We start from the raw sequence: 22,500 nt of genomic DNA on the forward strand, positions 1-22,500 counted from the left end.
GGTCATGATGTAAAGGGCCTGTCACTGACCACGTCAGTGAGGTGGGCAAAGAGCTGATTGTAAACATTATAAAATGAAGGGTAATTCTCTAATAAAATCAGTCAAAATTCTGTACATGCTTGTGTATGGTTTTTTGCCTCCTAATGATCATTAGAGCATATATGCATAATTGTTAGATATCTGAGCACCCTGCATTACTGTCTGTCATTATTGAAATACCTAATGATTTTACAGTCTGATTTAACAATTTATTTAACATTTTGGTCCTTTAGCGGAATTCCTTGGTAAGCTACAGGTCAGAGTGCATGTAATAAATCTACACAGGAGGAGTTGACAAAATGGTTCTTCTTAAAGCGAAAAGACCTCCGACTGAATTGTTGTGTGTAAAGAGGCTGTCCACTTTCTGATCTGTGGCTGAAAAGCGGAAGACTGGGCCCCAAGAAGACAAAACAGCAGTAAGGAGGCTCAGGTAAGAAGAATTTCCCTCTTTGTCTTTGTTTTAGATCAGGGACCAGGTTACACTGTGCTATTGCTAAGGTTTGTGATAGCAGGAGAGAGATAGTCAAGTATTGTATCTTGAGTCATAGATCAGGGAATAACAAAGCAAAGTAAACAGTCATTCTAGACACTACTGTGGATATGGGGAAATAAGATACCACGTGGTACAAGAGAAGGGTTACGTAACAGTCTTTTTAAGACATGGGAGATCAGTGCACTAAAAAATCATGAGATCCGCCCCTAACGGATAATGTGAAGTATATGCAATTGCAGCAAGCAGATAATGTGAGATATTGTACAAAATGTGTTAACAACTATGAATTTGATAGTAAACTAGATAAACGTTCACTAGTTAAACTCCTTAAACAAGCTTTAATCTGATGCAGGACGTCAGGCAAAAAAAAAAAGCAATTTTGCAAGCACCCAAACCAACAACTAAGAAAGAAATAATGTCTTTCTTAGGTACAACTAATTTTTGTTGAAGCTGGGTACCAAATTATTTTACAATGGAAAACAAAAGCAGAAATGGCTTTCTGCAGGTTGAAGCAGTTAATAGCTTCTTCATTAGTTTTAAGACTTCCAAGTTATCACAAACGTTTTTCTTGAGACCGTAAATTGTAAAGGGTACATGACATCAGTATTAAAGCAACAACATGGGGATAAGCAATGCCCCATAGCTTACTATTCATCACAGTTAGACCCAGTGGTGCAATCTTTGCCTCACTGTGTACAAGCAGTAGTTGCAGCAGCAGTGGCAGTGCAGGCTTCAGCCTCAGTAGTGTTGTTCCACCCTCTCACATTGAGAATGCCTCATGCAGTTGCAATAATTCTGCTACAAAAAAAAAAAAAAAAGTTGCATACCTTTCTCCTGCTAGACATCTTTCATGTATGACCATACTGCTGAGTCAACCTCCTATAAACAGTTAGCTTTACCTAGACAAGATCTTACAGATATGCCCTTGGATAATGCTGAGGTGACATATTACGTGGATGGCTCATGCAAAAGGGTTCCTACAGGAAAGAATCTGGTGGGGTATGCAGTAGTTACAGACACTGAAATTTTAAAAGCACAAACTGTGCACACAACTTGTATGCTCAAGCAGCAGAACTGGTAGCTTTGACAGGAGCATGTATTTTAGTAAAAGGCAAGAAAGTAAACATATATACTGATAATCAGTATGCTTTTTCTACAGTGCATGTGTTTGCACAACAATAAAGAAAATAGAGGGATGATTACATCCAGTGAAAAACCTATTAATCATGCAATTTATTTTGGAGCTATTAGAATCTATTCAACTGCCTACCAAAGCAGCTATTTGTAAATGTGTAGCTCATACAAAACAACAGGATAAGATTTCAAAAGGTAATGCACAAACTAATGCAGCTGCAAAGCAAGCAGCCTCAGACTCAGACACTTTATTTCTAAATAAGAAATTACAACCCTCTGAGATTTTAGATTTAGACATGTTAAAAACAATGCAAATGCTTACTACAAAAGCAGAAAAACAAAAATGGGTAAAACAAGGTGCAATTTTTGAAAATGGACTGTACATTTCCAAAGGAAAAAAAAACAATATTGCCGTCTAATTTATTTAGATATGCAGCTTTGTTGAGCCATGGGCAGAGCCATGTCTCAACAGGGGGGATGGTACAGTTAGTAAATAGAATATTCCAAATATATGGATACATAAATTATACAACAACATTTTGTGCAAATATATGGATACATAAAATATACAATAAAATTTTGTGCAGCTTGTCATACTTGTAACAAGCACCATGCACAAGGAGCATTTAAAAACAAGCAAGGGAGTTTCCCTACACCACCATATCCATTCCATACTATTTGTATGGACTTCATAGAGTTGAATAAATGTGAAGGAAGGAAGTTGATGAGTGAGACTCAGAAGAATTGGATTTGCTGTTTACCTCTAGCATTGCTGAGCATGAAAACAGTAACAAATGTAAAGGGTTTGATCCCCTTTGAAGTAGTATTTGGAAGGGCATATTATGTGCCTCAGTGGAAAGCTCTCATGCCTGCAGAGCTGGAGGCTGACTATTCATTAGCTAATTATATAAAAAAACTGTTAATAAATAAATCTGTTTTGCAGTTTAACTCTTTTTCAGATAAAAGAACCTTCAGCTGAATAAAACTTTGTGACTGATACACAAGGGCAAAATGGCCAAGAGTAAAGCAAACAAAAAAGCAGAGCAACCCAAGAACTATTGCATAATTATTTTGTTAACTGTGCATTTGTTGACTATAAGTGTGACAATTTTTCTTATTGTGGTTTTTCCCTGCACTCAACCACACAAGTGAAAGTGAGAAGACGTGATGAACTGTTTATAGACTGGCATCCAAACTTTAACACATACCTGGCCATGAAGCAAGTGTATACAGAGACTATAAACTTTTCAAATTGCTGGGTTTGTACAGCTATACCAACAGCATAAAAGACTGTTAATGTCCACTGTCCCTCTGGGGATAAAATGAGACTTTGAAAAGTTTTTATACAGAAACTGTGAGATCACAGGACAAAATAGCTTTATTTTTACCTGTCACACAAAAAGGAGTTGTATGTTTCTACAAAGTGATACCCTCCAGGTGGGCTGGAGTAATGGTAATATAACAATGTCTTATAAATGTTACATTAAAGTCAAAAGTGGGGGTACTGTTTGTGATACTAACTATAATTCATATCTGAGTTCAATGAAAACTACATTAAATGCAGTACGTGACAATCCAGTCTTAACTAAGCAATTGTCTATTAAAGATAGAAAAATGTTTCATGCAGGGATAACATTATTAGTACCAAAGTAATGATTTTATTTGTGGGAAAAAGGCATATGAATGGTTACCTGAGAATTGGTCCGCAGTTGTTTTTGGGTTATCTGGTTCCAGCAATAAGACATACTGCAGAATTACCTTTGGGTAAGATACGAAATGTAAGGGAAACAGCTCGAAAATCTGAAGGTCCAGTTAAGAAACCTGTGAATCCAGTTGGTAAAATCGAAGCTGGTTGAAAAGACCATAATTCAGTGAAAGACAAAAGTAAATTGACTCATATGGACTTGGGCAACAGTGTTATATCCAGGGCAGGAATACCACCAGCCTATGGAGCAGTCAAATCGATCTGGGAGCTGAGGAAGCTGTCAAGAAGCCATGAGTAATGCAACTTTTCCACCCTAGAATTGGTGACTGATAAACTGAATGCAATGAGAACTGTTGTGCTACAAAATCGAATGGCTCCTTACTTCACCCTAGCGGCAAGAGGTGGTACACGAAGAAGAATGCTGTGCTTTTATCCCTGAGGATCGTCACGAGACAAATAATCACCTAGAGGTAATTCAGCAAGTATCAGCAATGACTAAACCAGGCCCAAACCCACTGACGGACTTTTTCCAGAATTTGTTTGGGGGGGGTTCCATCCTATTGAACATTTTAATTGCTATTTGTGTGGGTATACTCCTAATAGGAGCATGTGTTTACTGTGGAATTCCTGCATGAAAAGATTAATCAAAAAATTTGTTGATATATCTGTTACTAAAACTTTTTACCAAAGTGTTGAAATTAAAAGATTGATTTCAAATGATGCTTTTTCTGAAATATAAAACAAATGACTAGCTTAGCTGAAAGTCCTTAGAAAGGAAAAGGCTAAGAAATGAAATGATATTGTTTATGTTTCTAATAGAATGAAATGCATTAACAGGAGGGAGAATGTCAGAAAAATATGTATCCAGACATACAAACTGTTAGAAGAATATGTATTCAAAAATATATTGTTAGTATGTATTCAAACATCTATAAATTGTTAGGGAAATGTGTGCTTTAGACAGGAATAAATGTGCTCAAATCTATATGAAGAGCAAAGGTTGAAAAATAGTATAATATGTAATGCATTTAATTCTGTTTTACTAGAATAATAGTAGAAATGAACTTGCATATTATTGCTGAAGCTTAGTTGCAGTATGAATAAGGCTTGACCCTGAAAGCTGCCAGCTCGGCTGGAACATGTCTTTCAGTGAATAATTATTTGCAAAGTTAGAAAATAATGAATCTGTCTGCATGTGCATCTTTATCCTGCTTCCACCAAGGAGAATAGGCTTGTGAACACTACCGTTGATAAGCACCCAGCTGGAGAACAGAGACAAAGAGCTGTATTAAAAAGACATTCATCCATTGTATTCGAACTAATCTAAGGGCCTTAGATTAGTTACATCTTCATAAAGACATTGTGACTGACCAGGTGCTTTGCAAGGCTGCAATATTCTCATGGGAAAGAAACTTTTAAAAATTGTAATATCAGCATTTTTCTTATGAATGGTCATGATGTAAAGGGCCTGTCACTGACCACGTCAGTGAGGTGGGCAAAGAGCTGATTGTAAACATTATAAAATGAAGGGTAATTCTCTAATAAAATCAGTCAAAATTCTGTACATGCTTGTGTATGGTTTTTTGCCTCCTAATGATCATTAGAGCATATATGCATAATTGTTAGATATCTAAGCACCCTGCATTACTGTCTGTCATTATTGAAATACCTAATGATTTTTACAGTCTGATTTAACAATTTATTTAACAGATCTCAACTTTTAAATGAGGCTGATAAGGGGTTTTTTTTCCAATCTTGGGACTTCACCTTATTCTGTATCAGTTCCTGCCTTCTGTTGTACAGTTTCTTTATGGGTGGGGACCACCAGATTGGCTTCCTTTTTTTGGAGGTGAGGGTCTTGGTTCTATTGGGTATGGCAGTATCCATGCATTTGTGTATGTGTTTATAGTGCATTGTTGTTTGATTCAGCAGTCATGCAACTAGTCTCCATTTGCATGGGTGCTATGAGGTTATCTACCTCTGTTTTTAGGAGGCCATAGTTAGCTTTGGAAATACTTTTCATGATGGTTACTTTTGTAAGGGGGTGGGAGGGCTGTGGATTTCAAAAGGGGATTACTTTGTGGTCAGATATAACAAATGAGGAGTTGACTATTGGTGTACAGCAATAGTCGCCCATGTTAGTAAGGACCAGGTTGATGTGATCGTCAGATGCATAGGTACATGGGTAGTTTTCCCAGTTAATGGTGGTGTAGTTGAGGTCAACCAGTATGAGAGGGTTAGGTTGGACACTAATATTGTTCATGGTGTTTAGAGAGATGGAGTGTGAGTCTTGGGACATGTTTGGGGACCTATTACAGGCTACAACCTGAATCACTGCCTTACCTGATACTAGCTGCACCTGCATGATCTGTCATGCATACTGTTGGTCTACCACTATGGAGGTGTGTGCATTCTTTATGGATATGGAAATATCACAGCCAGCCTTTGCTGAGTTCTACATATATAAATATATATATATATATATATATATATATATATATATATACATATATTGTTTTAGGTACATATAGAGATAGTTATATATATGTATGCATGCATGTATTTACATATATATATATATATATATATATATATATATATATATATATATATATCATATAAGTGTATATTTTATATGTATATCTCTACATATATTATTATATTAATGTTTCCATATATATATATATATATATATATATATATATATATGCATTTTCATGTGTATATATATATATATATATATATATATATATATATATATATATATATGCATTTTCATGTGTATATATATATATATCTAGGCACAAAACTTGACTAATGTTAATAAACCTTTTTCCTAGTGTTGAATGACTCTACTGAATGATATGTTTGAAAAAACATCAGAGGTATCAATAGCTCAGATGGCATAGTGGTCAATTTCAGTGGCTATGTTGTGCAGGGTCCAGGGCTCAAGAGTTGCAAAGGCTGATTATTTTGTTGCTGGGAAGAACAAGCGCTGTTTGATACAGAGTGATTAAGGCACTTTTAAGCAGTTGTAAGAGGGTTTGCATGGCTTTAAGCAATGATAACTTCTGGTTAACTATGGTTACAGACAGCCTAAAAAGTGCTTAATCTGTTTAGGCATCGCTTAGCACTGTGCAAACAGGCTTACTCCTGCTTACTCCCATGCTAATTTCTTTAAAAGAAAAGAAAAATGGGTGATATGAAAGTGGCAAAAAAAGTGGGCACAAAGAGGGAAAAACAATAATAAAGATAGCTAGGGATGTGCAGGATGGGTGTAGGGAAGATCTGTAGCTGTCCATTTTTTCTTCAGCAACAGCTGTGCATACATACTTTATTTGCAAGTAAATTTGGACACTCAAACCCCTGAGAGAAGGATGAGGACAATAATGCGTTGTGAAGCCAATTAAACCAGTGGACACATGTGCAAAATGGGCAGCTATGTATGGGGTGACTTTTTTTGGAGAACAGATTGCTATTTCTTTTTTAAGGTGAGAGTGGGAGGTTGGGGAAGGATAGTAGCTATATTTGTGGAGGTAGGTTGGGTAGTAAGACAGACAAGACAGCATACAGCAGCGGTATATGACACATGTAGAGGGTAAATACTTTGTACAGGGAGGGGTGTTTGGTAATTAGAAGCCCATGAGCCCCCAAATGGATACAGTGGGACTGAGGTCCCCACCCATGGGCAGTCACCACTGCACCTTCATGGCCCCAAAGGTGGCTTTGCTGGGGGCTGAGCAGAAGGGGAAGGCTGACCCTTTAAATGCACCATGCAGCCCTCAAACTGGCATATCAGACCTCCCAATTCTCTGTGGAGCTCCCTATGCACCAGTCTGGACTTGGCTTTGGGTGACAGGATCTTGTCTATTCCCATGCCCAGGGGGAAACGAGCCCCATCCCCTGAGGCACCTGCATTTGAAGGTGGTGCAGGACGAGCAGACGTGGAGGTCCCAGGGTGGGTCCCAGACATGCTGTGGCCCAGTGCCATGGCTAGATGAGGCAGAACAGGCAGATCCACTAGGATCAACCTTCTCAGACATGCTATTGTGTTGCAGTTTTAGAAAATATGTTGGTTTATAATGGCAAACACATTCCAGGATTAGTTATAACAGCATGCACGAGTATTCCCATTAACAATAACAGCTATGGAACATTTGCATAGCAAACAGAACACATGCATATATGGAACCACAGTGGATATTACACTGACATGCAGGTTAAATTGATAGCAACAGGCCACTAATGATAGTATTTGAACTGGGAACATTAATTGGAATACATTTCAATATTTGTAGAGCAATAGGACACGTCCCAACTGTAGGTTTGGTGGAAAACATACCCATTCATTTATGTGTTTAGATTATTGGTGAAGATAAGGTGGGGGAGAGAGAGATGACAATTAACAAATGCAGATTCTTGCAGTGATCACAGCTTTAGTAATCATTGCTCTAATCATTACTCTACATGTATTATTACAGCAACCTATGGCCTTGGGTTGGGCAGTGGTATGTTTATACAGAGTGTATAATTACAGCCCTCTTATAGCTACTTTATACCTTCTCTTACCTGGAAGACATGTGGAGAGAATTTCTGTTAACACTACCTGATGCTTTCTACCCATATTCACATAGTCAGGGTTACATATGTGCACTCATAGTGTGTGTGTGTGTGTGTGTGTGTGTTTGTGTGTGTGTGTGTGTGTGTGTGTGTGTGTGTGTGTGTGTGTGTGTGTGTGTGTGTGTGTGTGTGTGTGTGCGTGTGTGCTACTGCCATACTCTGCCTTGATTTCTATTGGTCAACCTGGTTGTTGGCAACAGGGACCAGTAGTTGTGACAGCTTGACACTTATGAACATTTCTTGGGGGAGACCACTTGGTGTATGTACTTATCTTACTGTCATTTATAGCCTTGGGGATAGGCAGTTGGTGTTGGATACAGTTTAACTACAGCCTTCTTATAGCTACTTTATACCCTCTCTTAACTGGAAGACGTGTAGAGGAAATTTATGTTAACACTACCTGACTGTTTCGACACATATTCACAAAATTGTAGTTGAAATTATGCATACAGCTTGCTACCACTCCCAGGATTTGAACCGTGGCTGTTTCTGCTAAAAATACAACTCTGTGTTGATTCAGAACAAGCTATTGAGAAACTGCTGTCTCTGTTTTGAATGTTTTCTGTCTAATTCTCTCTTGGTTGTACAATCTGACCTTGTAATTACAACACTCATACATACATTCCTATACATACCTTTTGACATAGCACAGTGTGGAAAGCAGTGGTTTACATAATATTACTATTCAGATATCAGATCTTGGTGCATGAAACATTTAATATCAGTTAATCTCGTGTCTTATACAGGCACTAAGTTTGCCAGATGAGACTTGATTGTTTAATGCTTTCAGAGCTATAGTTGCTCTGCATAACCTGTGCACATTTAAGTTCATACAATACCAGAGTAAACACAGCTAGTCCAGAGTTTTGAATATTATTGACCAAGCAGTTAGAGTTTTATGTATGTATAACTTATATGAGACTATTACTGTAATTTTGTCTGGTTTATTCAATACAAACCATACCAATTTTTAATACTGTCAGTTGACATTATACTCCTTTATAATTATTTGGTATGAATACTACAAGCTAGATTGTTACTCACCAGCCTCGTGACACCGCCTTTGCAACCTGCTTGCATGGGCTTCCTAGTTCACAGCCCACTCAGCTAGAGCTGTAAAGGAGATAGAGGAACATTTATGCATACCTAGCCATCACATACACAGGCTGGACTTTGGTAAACAGTTACTGATATGAATACTTACATATGCCTGGGACATCACCCCCACTGCATCCTTTATTGGACCCACTGGTCCAAGAGCTCCATTTTCCTCTGCTTCACGTCAGCATAGTGATGTGGGACCTGCTGACTAGTCCGAGAGATGCCAGTGGCACTGGTGGGATCATGGGCGAGACTTTCCCAGGTCTCTGTATTGTCTTGGGAACCCTGGTATTGGTCCTGCAGCAGTCTCACTTCTTGTTTTTTAACAAAGAGTCCTACCATGACCTTGGACTCCTGTATGCCCCAACACTGTGCCTGAAAGGGCATACTCTCTCCGACACCAGCCATACTGCCTACAGTGGGGTGCCACAACTGATTATGAGCTGTTTTCTCACCTGTGAGGTTTAAATATGGCTGATTTCCCACACTTTGCTATGATTGGATGGTCTTGAATATGCTGAGCTAAAATAAGCTATGGACAAACTTGCTTAGCTAAGGTTGGCAGTGCTTAAAGGGGCAGGTTCTCTGCTTACCACTGAGCAAATCTGCTTAGCTGGGCTACTCAATGCTTAGCATTCATATTTAAGCAATGCTTACACCCGGTAAGCGTAGCTGTGCAATGCTTAGCATTGCTTAAGTTTTATTTTATAGACTATCAGCTTTATGGGATTGATTCATCATTCCTGACATATTATAATTTTGTTTACCTTCACTGACATCTCCCAATGTGCTTTCATTACATTTATTCTTGTGTTACTATACTGTATGGGGCACTTGTGTTTATATGTCTGGACTGACATCTCATTTGGATCTGCTACATTATCCTGGGTGATAAATTTTATTTACTACCTCATTTATTACAACATGTGACTTTTACAACTGCTTTCACATATAAAAGTAAAATGACTTAATTGGGGCTCAAACCATGAATGCCTGCATATAAAGCAGCAGTTCTGACTAATACACTATTTTGGATTGCTTGCTTACCTGACATATTCCTATTTAACTCCTTCAGATATTTAAGCTATGCTAAGCACAGGTGTGAAGCATGCACATGCTCAGCTATGCTTAAACATTATTGCGGCCAGAAAAAAAAAACATAAAACAATTATTAAATATGTGTTTTAATTTTGTTCAATGTGGGTAGCTATGCTTATGTTTCATCATACTTGCAACATTGATGGGCAAAGCCTTACATGATATGGGGGGAAGTAGGGTCAGGTTTTAAATATTGCTCTCACACACCCTGGCAGTTGACAGTATACTAGGTTTTGCATTAGCGTGACTTTTATAGAGGGTATCGAATCATACCTATCAACCTTTTACAGCATACAGTCAGTACAAAGCCTTATATAATGTGGGGACAGATAGGGTCAGGTTTACAATATTACTCTTCTGAACTTAGAAAGTTGACAGTATGGTAGGTTTTGCATTAGCAGGATTTTTATGCTGCATTGGTAGCATATATATGGACATTCTGATAGTATTTGTACATTTAGAGGTATGCTGTGGGTACTTACAGTGTCAGCAGACATTGTCTTTCCTTTTGAACTGCTGAACAGCAATTCTCGATTGCAGGGGGTGTGTATATTCTCAGAGCACTGCTCTCTGACACATCTCCTGTGCTCACACGCACACACCTCTGTCCATATTAGAACACAGCAGTGCATCTTCATGCATATGCATGACTTGCTGCCATGCTGCATGGGAACAAACCATTCCATGCAATAATTAACTATTCTTGCACAGAAGTTTGTTAAATCCCAGGGTAAGTCTATTTAATGCAAAACCACACTACAGTAAACTAAAAAGTGAGTGTTAACACAGCAATTCAAATAACTAATTCAAAACACACTTCTAAAATGTTCACAATGCAGAGGGCAGCAGCACAGACAGTGAAAAACTAATAGTAATTTACAATGCTAAAGTGCACAAATAGCACAATCAATAATTTAAAAAATAGAAGCATTTTACTTGCATAACTTAAAAAGTGCAGAATTTCAAATTAAAGTACTTGAATTTGCATAGATGGCACTAGATGGGAGACAATACTTAAGCGATTTATTAAAAAAAATTATCAAAGGGTTTTTAGCCTGGTGAGTAATTTAAGGGAAGATACTTTGTAAAATGACACTTTTGTACTTATTGTCAACATCCAATAAACAGGGAGAGGGAGGAAATTATGTTGCTAGACTTAGTTGTCCTTATGCATTGCTTGATGGATGACCATATGAACATCTTTTCTAAATATAAAAGCTTTAAAACCTTTGTTGGTTTGCGGAATTTATTATAGAGTCATCGAATGTTAGTCCTGTGTCATTTCAAATTTTGTTTGCCATTGCTCCTTAAGATATACACTTACTGTGGGATATAGGTTACAAAATCTGAAATAGCTAATTATGTTTCAAACAGCAATGTTGTTATTGTACACATGTGGGTGTTTCCCAGGCATCAGAGAATGAAATCCATGGGCATAAGGAAATGAAAAATAAGACTCATGTGAAAATTATGTTGTTTAACATTCCTGCTCTTACCCATGGTGATAAAGTGTCCTTTGGATTTAAAAGTAGGGTTACTAATCCATTAAAAATGATACAAACAAACTTTACAGGGAGATGGAAGACACACTCATCATATTTGTTGTTTGATTTTTATAGGAGACCTTTTTAGTAATGAAGTAACATGCCAAGTTATCCCTTTCTTGAAGGTTTGGTATAAAGACCATGTGTTTCTAGAGCACAGCCAAGCATTCCACTTGCACTGGTCTGATGAGGTCATAAGAAGGCTGAAACATGCATGTCCACAGCTAGTGGGGTTTGGCTTTATTGGCCTGAATGTGTCCTTAAAGACTTTAAAAAGAAAAATGGATAAATCATGGACATTTAGAAGCCATATAGCTGAAACATTTGATGGCCTTAAGGGGTCATTTGCAAATATCACATGGGCCTCTATTACACAAGGTTTAAGGTATCACACAGTGAAAGCTCTAGCTTGGCTAGGTTTTTCAATTGTCTGTGTGACCTTTTTATTCTTTGACTTTCTTTCTTGGTGGCTTAGATTATTAATATCTTTATTATAGTAGAAAAGGGGAGATAACTGTCAAGGTTAAACCATCTGTGGTACACATGGCTGTTGAATAAGCAACTTTCCTTGATGGGTAGGTTATTGAAAAGCATTGCTTCATGCACTGGTATATTTGTAATTCTCAACTGGGCAATTTTAAGCAGATACTCAAAATTTATGGGATGCATTCTTTACTACTAGTTGAGGCATTATGCTACTGAATTGTAGACATACCTAAGTGATTGACACAGATCATTCCTTGGTTGTTTCATATGTGAGCAGACAGTGAACTCTTAGAATATATATATACTGAAGAAAGCAGCTGCAGTCACCTCAGCCACTTGAGATACAGAAGTCATTGCATGCAACATATAGGGTTTTCACCAGTTATTACAATAATAGTATGATCCTTTTGAAATGGATTAGATTTTTCTTTTTAAACTGTTCATAGATGGCCTTTAAATAAGTATGAGCACTACCAGTAATTGTAGTCAAGGGCTACTTTTGTCTGAATTGGCTGACTGTATCATGAAAACAGTTTGCATGTAGATGCTGAACTGTTTTCCTTTTATAGAACCCTGAATTTTGGGAGTTCTTGCAGAAAGAATACCACAGTTATGGCAACACAAACATGCTCACACTTATATAATATACCCTTTAAAGAGCACTTTAGGAGACAAAACGTTACTAGGGCTACATGGGATAATATCATAACAGCAGAGGGTAAAGGTCACCTAGAATTAGTAGCATAATTTGAAAATTGCTACCTAAGCTTGTTGGGTCTGCATTTATTGGTAAGCAACATTTGTTTGTGCCACAGTAACATAATTTAGGATTAAAAGTCAATTTTGTTGTCACTGAGGTTAAGGAATTTTATGCATTTGACTTCTGGCATGTGAGTTAAGGCATGGAACAACTACTTTCAAATGCCTCTCCTCAGTAACAAGTTTCAGCAGGCTCACATAAGATGCCAGTATTCTTCTCACAAATTGTTTTTCCTAAAGTAACAGTGTAGAAAACAGAGTCAGCAAAGGGCACAGCCTTTACACTTAAGCAGTGTGTTTTTAAGTCACTTAAGTTACTGGCTATAGTGGGCTTAATTCAGTCTTATAAACTATATAATCTAACTTTTTCTCCTTTATTAGTGCAGGTAGTAAATACAGTCTCAACAGCTGATGTCACTCCGCCTTTTCAGTTTTAATCTCAGTTGTTTAGATTCCTACACATAATGTAATGAACTTCACTATTAGGTGAGGCACTCAGAACACTTTATGTTGCTGATGGTTGACTTATTACAAATGCTGCACATAAGATCATGATTTACAGCTTCCACATTCCTTATCAGTGAAGTTAATAATGATTCAGACTCATAAGTTTTATGGAGATATTATGAATACTTATGCTATTAACTTAGAAAGATGTACTGATGATGTAAACAAAATAACTAACAAGCTAAATAAACACACATTGAAATTAAATAGAATGGATAGGGTCTCTGTACTAATCAAGGGTTTCTCGGTCTCAGTGCTTGTCTGACTTGTATACTGGTGTGCTATACAAACTGCCAAAATGAGTCTGAGTCCCAAAGAAGAGGTAGGGGAAGGGAAAAAACACTATATAAATGAAGCTTTATAGAAATGAGAGCTTTTAGCGCCTTACATAAAGATAATTTTTATGGATACAATGTTTTGTAGGTCCTTACAGTGAATTAACCTTTATGACAAAGATAAATTGTTGATTCTTACAACAAATTAACTTTTATCGAGATGATGTGTTGTTGGTCTTTACAGCGAATTAACATTTATGGAGATGACCTGTTGTTGACACAACACAAATAGATTTTTACTCTACAAATCTGGAAGCATCATTCTTCCTTTAATGTTTTTTCCATGAAGATATTCTGAACTCTAGAATCACAAAGAAATAATGTCTATACTTTTAATCTAATTCAGTGCTAAGAATTACAGTACAATTCAGGTTGGCAAGGATATTCATGGAATATATTTTTGGGACATATGGCAATTAAATATGGTAAATGTAGAACCATATATAATGATGTGTGAGGCCACTTAGCAACCTAAAATGAATTAGCTACCATAATACTTAAGGCATTTTTCTTCAAATAGATATTTTCATGGATTCTGTACCTTTCACTCTTGACATACATCCATATTAAATCTTATAGCACTTGACTAGAAATTGATTTGCTCACAGTAAGACAAATATTTTGTACAACAGTGACTATATTCCTCCATCCTTTCCCAAGTATGTGCAGGGCTGGGTATCTATTTGGTCTGCTATTTGACCTCTTCATTGACAGTGGCATTCTACTGCACTTTTCATTTTGATAAAATTTTATAGAAAAATAAAACAAAAGGGTAGCACAGTGGCACATTGGTCAGCAACGATGTCTAAAAGCAATTGGTTCTATAGTTCATTACTCAACTGAGAAGCCTTCTGCATGGAGTCTACACATCCGTCTGTGCCTGAATGGGTTTGCTGAGTATTGTGGTTTTATCCCATATCCCAAAAATGTGCTGTAAGTAAACTTCTTATTCTCCAAGTCATCCATAGCTGTGCCTGCTATATGTTAGTGAGTGGGATAGTAAGTGAGTTTGTGGGCGGTGTGTGTGTGTGTGTGTGTGTGTGTGTGTGTGTGTGTGTGTGTGTGTGTGTGTGTGTGTGTGTGTGTGTGTGCCCATGAGCGCATGTGCACGCATCTTGAAATAGGCCAGAATCTCATTCAAGCTTAGTTTCTCTGCCTTGCATTCACTCTGTGACAGATAGATTATCCAAAAGCATGAAATAGGCTTCGCAGGTTATTAGAGAATGAATGAATAAAAAGAAAGAAGTGTAAGTCAATTTTGTAAAAGGAATTTTGTGAGATGCAACCTTTCCCGAAAATAAATTGCAAAACCTATATTCGTGGAAATATATTATTGAAATTCAACAAGATTATTACTTGAGTCCAAATTCTCCCACACTACCAATTTTTTTTGTGAAATCAGGCACTTTATGGACAACAGTTATGTTCAACATGTACATCTTTGTATCAGTAATCATACTGGGTCTGTAGTTTTGAAATTGTAAGGCATTACTCTTGAGGATAAAACTGCCTTATCATATTATTCATAAAAATGCTGACCTTAGAGGCTAGAAATAAACTTAATAGAAACTTTCAGGGAAAAAAAACTTATATGTGGCAAGCTCCTTAATAAATTGTTTCTGTACTGTAAGAGTAGACTTAATAACATAGTATCATTTGTATTATTTGAAAATAAAAAAAGCGACCCAGGTATAATCTGTTTGATTAATACCAGTGACTCCACTTGTCCAGTTTGAATAGTTCAGTTTCTCAGTGGTAAAGATAGACAGTGAGTGAGTAGTGTGTATGCATTTTGTGTTTGAGTGTGCATGTGCTTGTGTTTGTGCATGTACGTGTAATCGCACCTGAGAGTTGTGTCAGCTGGAACCTTCACGGAGTAGTGTGTAATCACATGCATGATTAAACATAGACACACACACATCTGCTCATCCAGACACACACACACACACACACACACACACACACACACACACACACACACACACACACACACACACACACACACACACACACACACACACACACACACACACACACACACACACACACACACACACACACAACTATCTGTGATTACAGCCAAGCCAACTCTCTTTAATATGTGTATGCAACAAGCCGCAAGGCACTTTAAAGATGTGAGCAGCCAGACTAGTGTATACGATGAGCAGATTCTTATTGCAGCTGCAGTAAGGTCCTGTGGGAAGATCATGTTGGCCTAACTTGAGACATCAGTAAAGCACGGGCAGATGTAATAAACGCTAAATGAGCACGAGGATCTAGGCTAGTTGTTGCAAAGCCTCATGCTTAGTTAGTAATGCTTATGCGCGGTTCTACTTTTGTATCAGGAGGATACATATATTCAAAGAAATTTGTTGTGGGAAGGAATATGTGAAGTATGCTTCAGCTGGGAGGGTAGAGATGGTAGAAGAGTTAAAGAAGCAAACATAACGGACATATGATTGCAAAAGGAAGTGGTGATAAATACTTGGATGCAGAAGACAATGGAAAAGGGAGTAAGAGACATACACATAGATATCAAACAGAATTGCTTGATGTAAAAAATGTGAATAACACACAAGGTAGGTGAACTAGAGAAAAGTAACATGGAAGTAAAAAATGTGAACAACACACAAGGTATGTGGCTAGAGAAAAGTAACAAGATTTATTGCCAAAAACAATTATGACATTGGTAGAGTTTGATCACTGTACCTGTTCTATAATACAAATATGAAGAAAACAGACATACAAACTTGAAGGGATTCAGTCACACTGCATGCTTCACTGATGTTGTACTAAGTACTTAATTTAGAAACTAAACCACAAAAATTAGTAAAGCACATAAGCACATAACAAGTGCTTGTTACACATTTACAGAATGGAAGCATACAAAAAAGTATAACTTCAGGGTTCTTCATCTTAGTGCCCTTTTCAGCCAGGCAGTTTATTCAGAATTTGAGACACAGTAACGGTAACAATGTGCCAGTGAAGCACCAAGAGATTATTACACAACTGCAAAATGAAAGTAAAAAAAAAAAAAAACACTTGAGGCCACTTCCATTTTCACTCATACTCTACCAAGAACATTGTTTACATGCTGAGCCACAGACACAGTCACAATAAAGGTGTGAGTGAAGCACATAGCACTCAATTGCTATAAATTTACAGAATGGAAGCAAACAAACAAAAAAAAAAATGCAACCTTGAGGGGTTTTGAGCCTGGTACCCTCTTCACTGACTTACCTGTGAGACCATCAGTTACAAGATGAACCACAGAGGCACTCACACAGCATGCATGAGTTTTACCCCGTATTGTAATTGCAAAATGTCACACAATGATTCATAGCAGATTTGTATGACTGAAGGCAGCCGGGGCCTATGCATGTAGTAAATGACAGTAATTGGATTTAATCTATGCTATACAGTTAGCAGTGGCATTCCTCATTGGATGTACATGGACACAGATCTCTGAGACCATCATACACATTATGAGCACAAAAAGATGCTTGACTTGAAAGGCCTATATGTGAAATGTCTATGGTCTTTATTTTTTGAGTGGATTAAAAGCTCAAAATGGGAGTATAGGAAACAGATGGAAAGGGAAAGTAAGCAAACGGTAGAGCAAAAGCTGAGAAAATAAGGAAAGAGCACTGTAGTGGTGGGGTAGGAGAGAATTTTTTTTAAGACAAGTGCCCATTTTGTATTTATCAAGAGAATGGCAGGAGGGGAAGATGGACATGAATGACAAGTTACAGTAACATAATAAGAGAGGGGAACACAATAGTGATGGAGACATCAGGCAAACAGAGGGAAGATAAAAGTGTGGGGAAGACTGAATGACCAATAGGGAAGGGCATGGGCAGAAAAGGAAAGAAAATGCAAGGCTGGGGGATGGGGATTGGGGATTTATTACTGTCATTGGAAACCCAGTGTGAGAAAATTTGGTAACTCTATGAACTTCACATGGTATATGTTGTTCTGGTAATTGCAACACTGCTTTTGCCATATACCGTGCACAGTACAATGACAGAGGGTATTTTTATATAGGGACAACTGTGAACAAATTCAAAATCATGGTAGTACACCACCTGCCTGACATCAGACTCCAGATCCTCAAAAATCAACTAAAAAAGCACTGCCATGATTTCCCAGACCATGGAGATTATCTATTTCCACATCCTGGACAAGATCTCTGTGTCTCCACTTAAAGGAAACAAAAATGCCACCCTCAAAAAAGTGGAGTTAAGCTGGCAGATCAGGGTGGATGCCCACCACCACCACAACCCTCGTCTAAACTCAAGTATTTCCATTAAAAGTGTGCTTGGACTCAGGAAACTAAACCATAAATCACGCAGCTGAAACACCTATACTTTTTAAACCCAGGATTTGAACATAAACTTGCTAACTAAAAAATGGCTCTGCTCTTGCTCAAAACCAGAATAAATGTTATCCCTAAATGTTAACAAGTAGCTTTTCATTCCTTATACCGCCTTACTCTCCCTTCTTCACTTACTTCCTTGCTGCTATCTAATGCTCTTCCCTGACTTTCTCTCTAAATATATCATAGCCCTCTTTTTCCATCACTTCATATCATAATTCCTATTTGTATTAGACTAACTTACCTTTAATTTCTCTATACTGTATAAAATTTCTCTAAATATTAAATGATCGCATATACCTTCTATCAGTTCTTAACCAATGTTTTTATATTATGTCTAATTTGTTATAATTAATTAAACTACATGTTTTTGTTTTATTTTTGAAGATTGCAAAATTATCGTTCTTAAAATGCTTTGTAATAATATGGAGCTTTTCTCCCTGAGCCTCCTCTGAAACTGGGCTCCTACCTAGTGTGACTTTCATGGTAATGAAATGTCAATAAATAACTAAATAAGTAAAATGTTAATTAACTTTAATTGCTGCTTTTACTATGAAAAAGACAATCAAAAAGTTAGATCACTGCATCTACCTTGGTATGGTTTATAGATTTGTAATAGGTTAACTACTGCTGGAGGTCATGTCAAGCCTAGCCAATTACCCCATGTGAGAATCAAATCCTTCACCTTGAGTCTCTAAGGTACATACCTTAACAATTATGCTACCTTTCCATCACTACCCATATGGGTGATACATGCATACTGATCAAAACAAAGTACTGCTCATTTATTCCAGATAATTCAAATGCTATTCATAGCCACCTGGAAATTATACAAAAAGCGTCAGAAATGTGTCATGCTAAAGACGCTGACAGTTCCCAGTGGGCATGGCTAGCCAACTTATTTTCTGGAGGCATTTAAAATTCTTCATGCTATTTGCAATAATCATTATTCTTTTAGGAATTATTTTATTCATGTATAAAATGTTGATTATGAAACTTTCAGAATCCAGAAAAAGCATCAAATTACAAAGTTTTCATATTAAAAACAGAGCAAAAACGTTGCAATTGAACACAATTGTTGAAAGTTATGATGAAGACAATAGCAAAGAAAGCGTTTTGAAGAATTTACTAGGTTGTATGAAAATGTGTTCAAAGGAGATTGTGTAAAACAAAAATATTTAAACGGACTTTCTTCGATCAAGACATGATATGTTTTCATTACCAAGAAGACTATCTTTACAAAGCATTTCTATAAGTATTGTGCATATCAGGGACAGAAGGAAACCAAATTTGATGAATGTCTGATGGCATGTGAATAAGTATCCTTCCATTTGAGAACTTGCTGTGATTGTCCAGTCTTGTATAGGACTTGAGTGATTTTTCATAGCATTAATGCTAGTGAATGTGAAGGGAAAGGTAAAAAGAAGTGAAGATGTTCAATAAATATCTTATTTTAAAATTCATTGTACTTCAGGATGGTTTTTGATAGTTTTAGTGAACTACTAATACAGGAAGCAAGCCATTCTGTTAAAAAAAAGAAAAAAATTTCAAGATGTGTACAAACCTAAATAGTAACTGTTAGGAGTCTGAAAATACGTTTTTACGTTGTGATGTGTACAAACAAGAACAGCAACTCTCAGTTATTCATTTAGTACTTGGGTAGGGTTGCCACCTTTCATTGTGGCTAAAACCAGAAAAAAGCCACACACCTCATATCACCCGTAACTCCACACATTTTCTCCTCTACTATCCATGTTCCCCCCATTTTGTGACATCTTCATTACATCAGCTGATGGAGAATGCTATCTTTTTTCTGTTTCTGATTCCTGCTTTCTGCCTAGGGTTGCCACCTTTTCAAATGCCCAAATTGGGGCAATTGTGGTAACAACATCAGATTTTGCAGGCCAAAACATATGCATGGCTAGTACAAAGGACAGTACTCAACTTTTTGCCTAAATAAAAGCTTATTCTTGTAACATTTTAGCTGATTTTTGTGTTTCTGATAACATTATAACATTTAGGTGTTTCAGATACAGAATAACTGTTTTATGCAACTATTACATAAAATATGGGAAATAATTTTGCCCTACAATCTCAGGACATTGGCCATTTTTACAATGTTTTTGCAGGACACAACTGTCCAAAGAGGGACTGTCCTTCACGAAGTGGGACAGGTGGTAACCCTATTTCTGCCAATTTACTATACATGAAGTGGTCAAGGCAATTCAGGTAAGGGAAACATGAAAATAATTACCAGGGACAGATGGTATTTCAAACAAAGTATGAGAGCTTGAACATGAGGCCCTAATTGACAAATGTGTTGAACTAGTTAACAACATAAAGCAGACACATAAGGCTCCAGAGTTATGGAGAAAGGGGGGTGATAGCAATGAGGCCTAAGGAGGGGGTACATTTAAAACTGGCTAGTTCATACAGACTGATCACTATCTTAAATAATGTTTATAAAGTCTTTTTGAATATAATGGCTAAAAGGCTAGCAGGAACACTGCCACAGTTAATTGAAATGGACAAATGTGGTATTATGCAAGAAAGCAGGACTTTTGATAATATAATAATTCAAGAGACTAATAAATCAGGGGAGGAGGTAGTGATTTTATCCCTAGACATTGAAAAAACTTTGCTCAAGCAGATCAGGACTCTCTGTTTGCCCTACTAGACAATAGAGAGTTTCATAAAGAGATAGCTCTGAAATTGGAGTTATATGGCAGGATAAAGAACAGATCAAGTCAGAGGGAAAATTATCAGAAAGTATTTGGTTGAGTAAGAATATGCCGTCTGATGGTGTGCCCACCCCCCATGAGTGTTTGCTTTATATTTGGAACCACTGGCATAGAAAATAAGGGTGTAAGGAATTAGGGAACATAGGTAAGAAAGAGTAAACCTACCTATAGATTATTCTCTATGCAGATGGTATCATATTTAATCTAATCAGCCCATCAAAAGACATGAAGGAACTTTATCTAGCCATTAAGGGGAACAGTAAGGCATCCAGATATAAGATAAATAAAAAAAGCAGTTGGCATAAATGATTGACTGACAGAGAAATGTCCACTGACTTGAAAAGAGAAAACATTGTGGCAACTGGGAATCTAGTTGGATAGTATATATGAGCAGGTCTTCTGTATCCTTAAATGTGCCACTGGTGCTTTAATAGCTGTCCATTTATGTTGTGCAGCTACCCTATTGCTATAACCTGTGCCATTATTCTTTTATCTTCCATCTTTTGTGAACTCAGTTGTATTTCTGCTCTTCATTTAACTTTGCACTCCTCAGTTTCTCTCTTACATTTATTTCATCTTTCCATATCTCTCTCTCTCTCTCTCTCATCTTTTCAATTGCTGTGTTTCACTCCTGAACATCTCTTTTAGTCTGTCCCATTCATCAGTCATGTATACCTCTGTTCCTCTTAAACATTCCTCTAATTTATTTTTAACTCTTTTTTTTGTTATCTTTCTGTGCCAGTGTATAGTACAGTAATCTCCACATCCTGTATCCTGACTCATCCCTCATAGTTTTGCCATTAAGTGATCATGATCTGATTACAATATCAGTGCTAATCCTACCTGCTCATTCAAGTTCCTCTGTTCGCTCAACACCATTATCTCATCATTTCTTTACCACAAGCTCCAGTTTGGGCTGTAATATGTATATCCCAGATCTTTGTACCCCCATCTCTTTCCAGTGTCAATAAGCCCATTCTCTAGTTTTGTACCTTATCTGATAATCTCCTCTAGCCATTTTTGTCTTCTGAACTATCGTGTTTCATTCTTCTGTTAATATTAGGGTCCCTTCATAAAAATACACAATCCTCATCAACATTGTTCTTACTTTCTGCCATTTAGCCTTTGGATTCACATAAATGGAAGTCATTGTAATATTTTTTCTCATATGAATTCTTCTACAGGTGGCCAGAAATTTGTATTCAACTTCAAAAATGACCTTTTCTTTTAGCCACATTTTTCCATCTGCTAAAATAATCACACACCTCTTTCTCATGCTATGATACATCACTTGTACTAGGACCTACCCCCTAAGGAACATTTTACTAGGTTCCTCTCTATTTAGATGTGCTTCCTGTAGTATTGCTATGTTTATATCTTCTTTCTTTAATACATTATATACATGTTCCTTTTTCACTGAGTTTGTCAACCCCTTCACATTTGAGTAACTATGTTTCTCATATCTAATAAGCTTGCATAATATTCCTACCTCTATTCTTTTTCTTTCTTCCCCTCTCTATTCCTCTTCTCTCATTTTCCTCTTTTTGAAAAGGAATGACATCT

This window comes from Protopterus annectens, chromosome 4.part1, assembly GCF_019279795.1.
Source record: "Protopterus annectens isolate FY-2018-M chromosome 4.part1, PAN1.0, whole genome shotgun sequence".
In the NCBI taxonomy this organism is placed as follows: Eukaryota; Metazoa; Chordata; order Ceratodontiformes; family Protopteridae; genus Protopterus; species Protopterus annectens.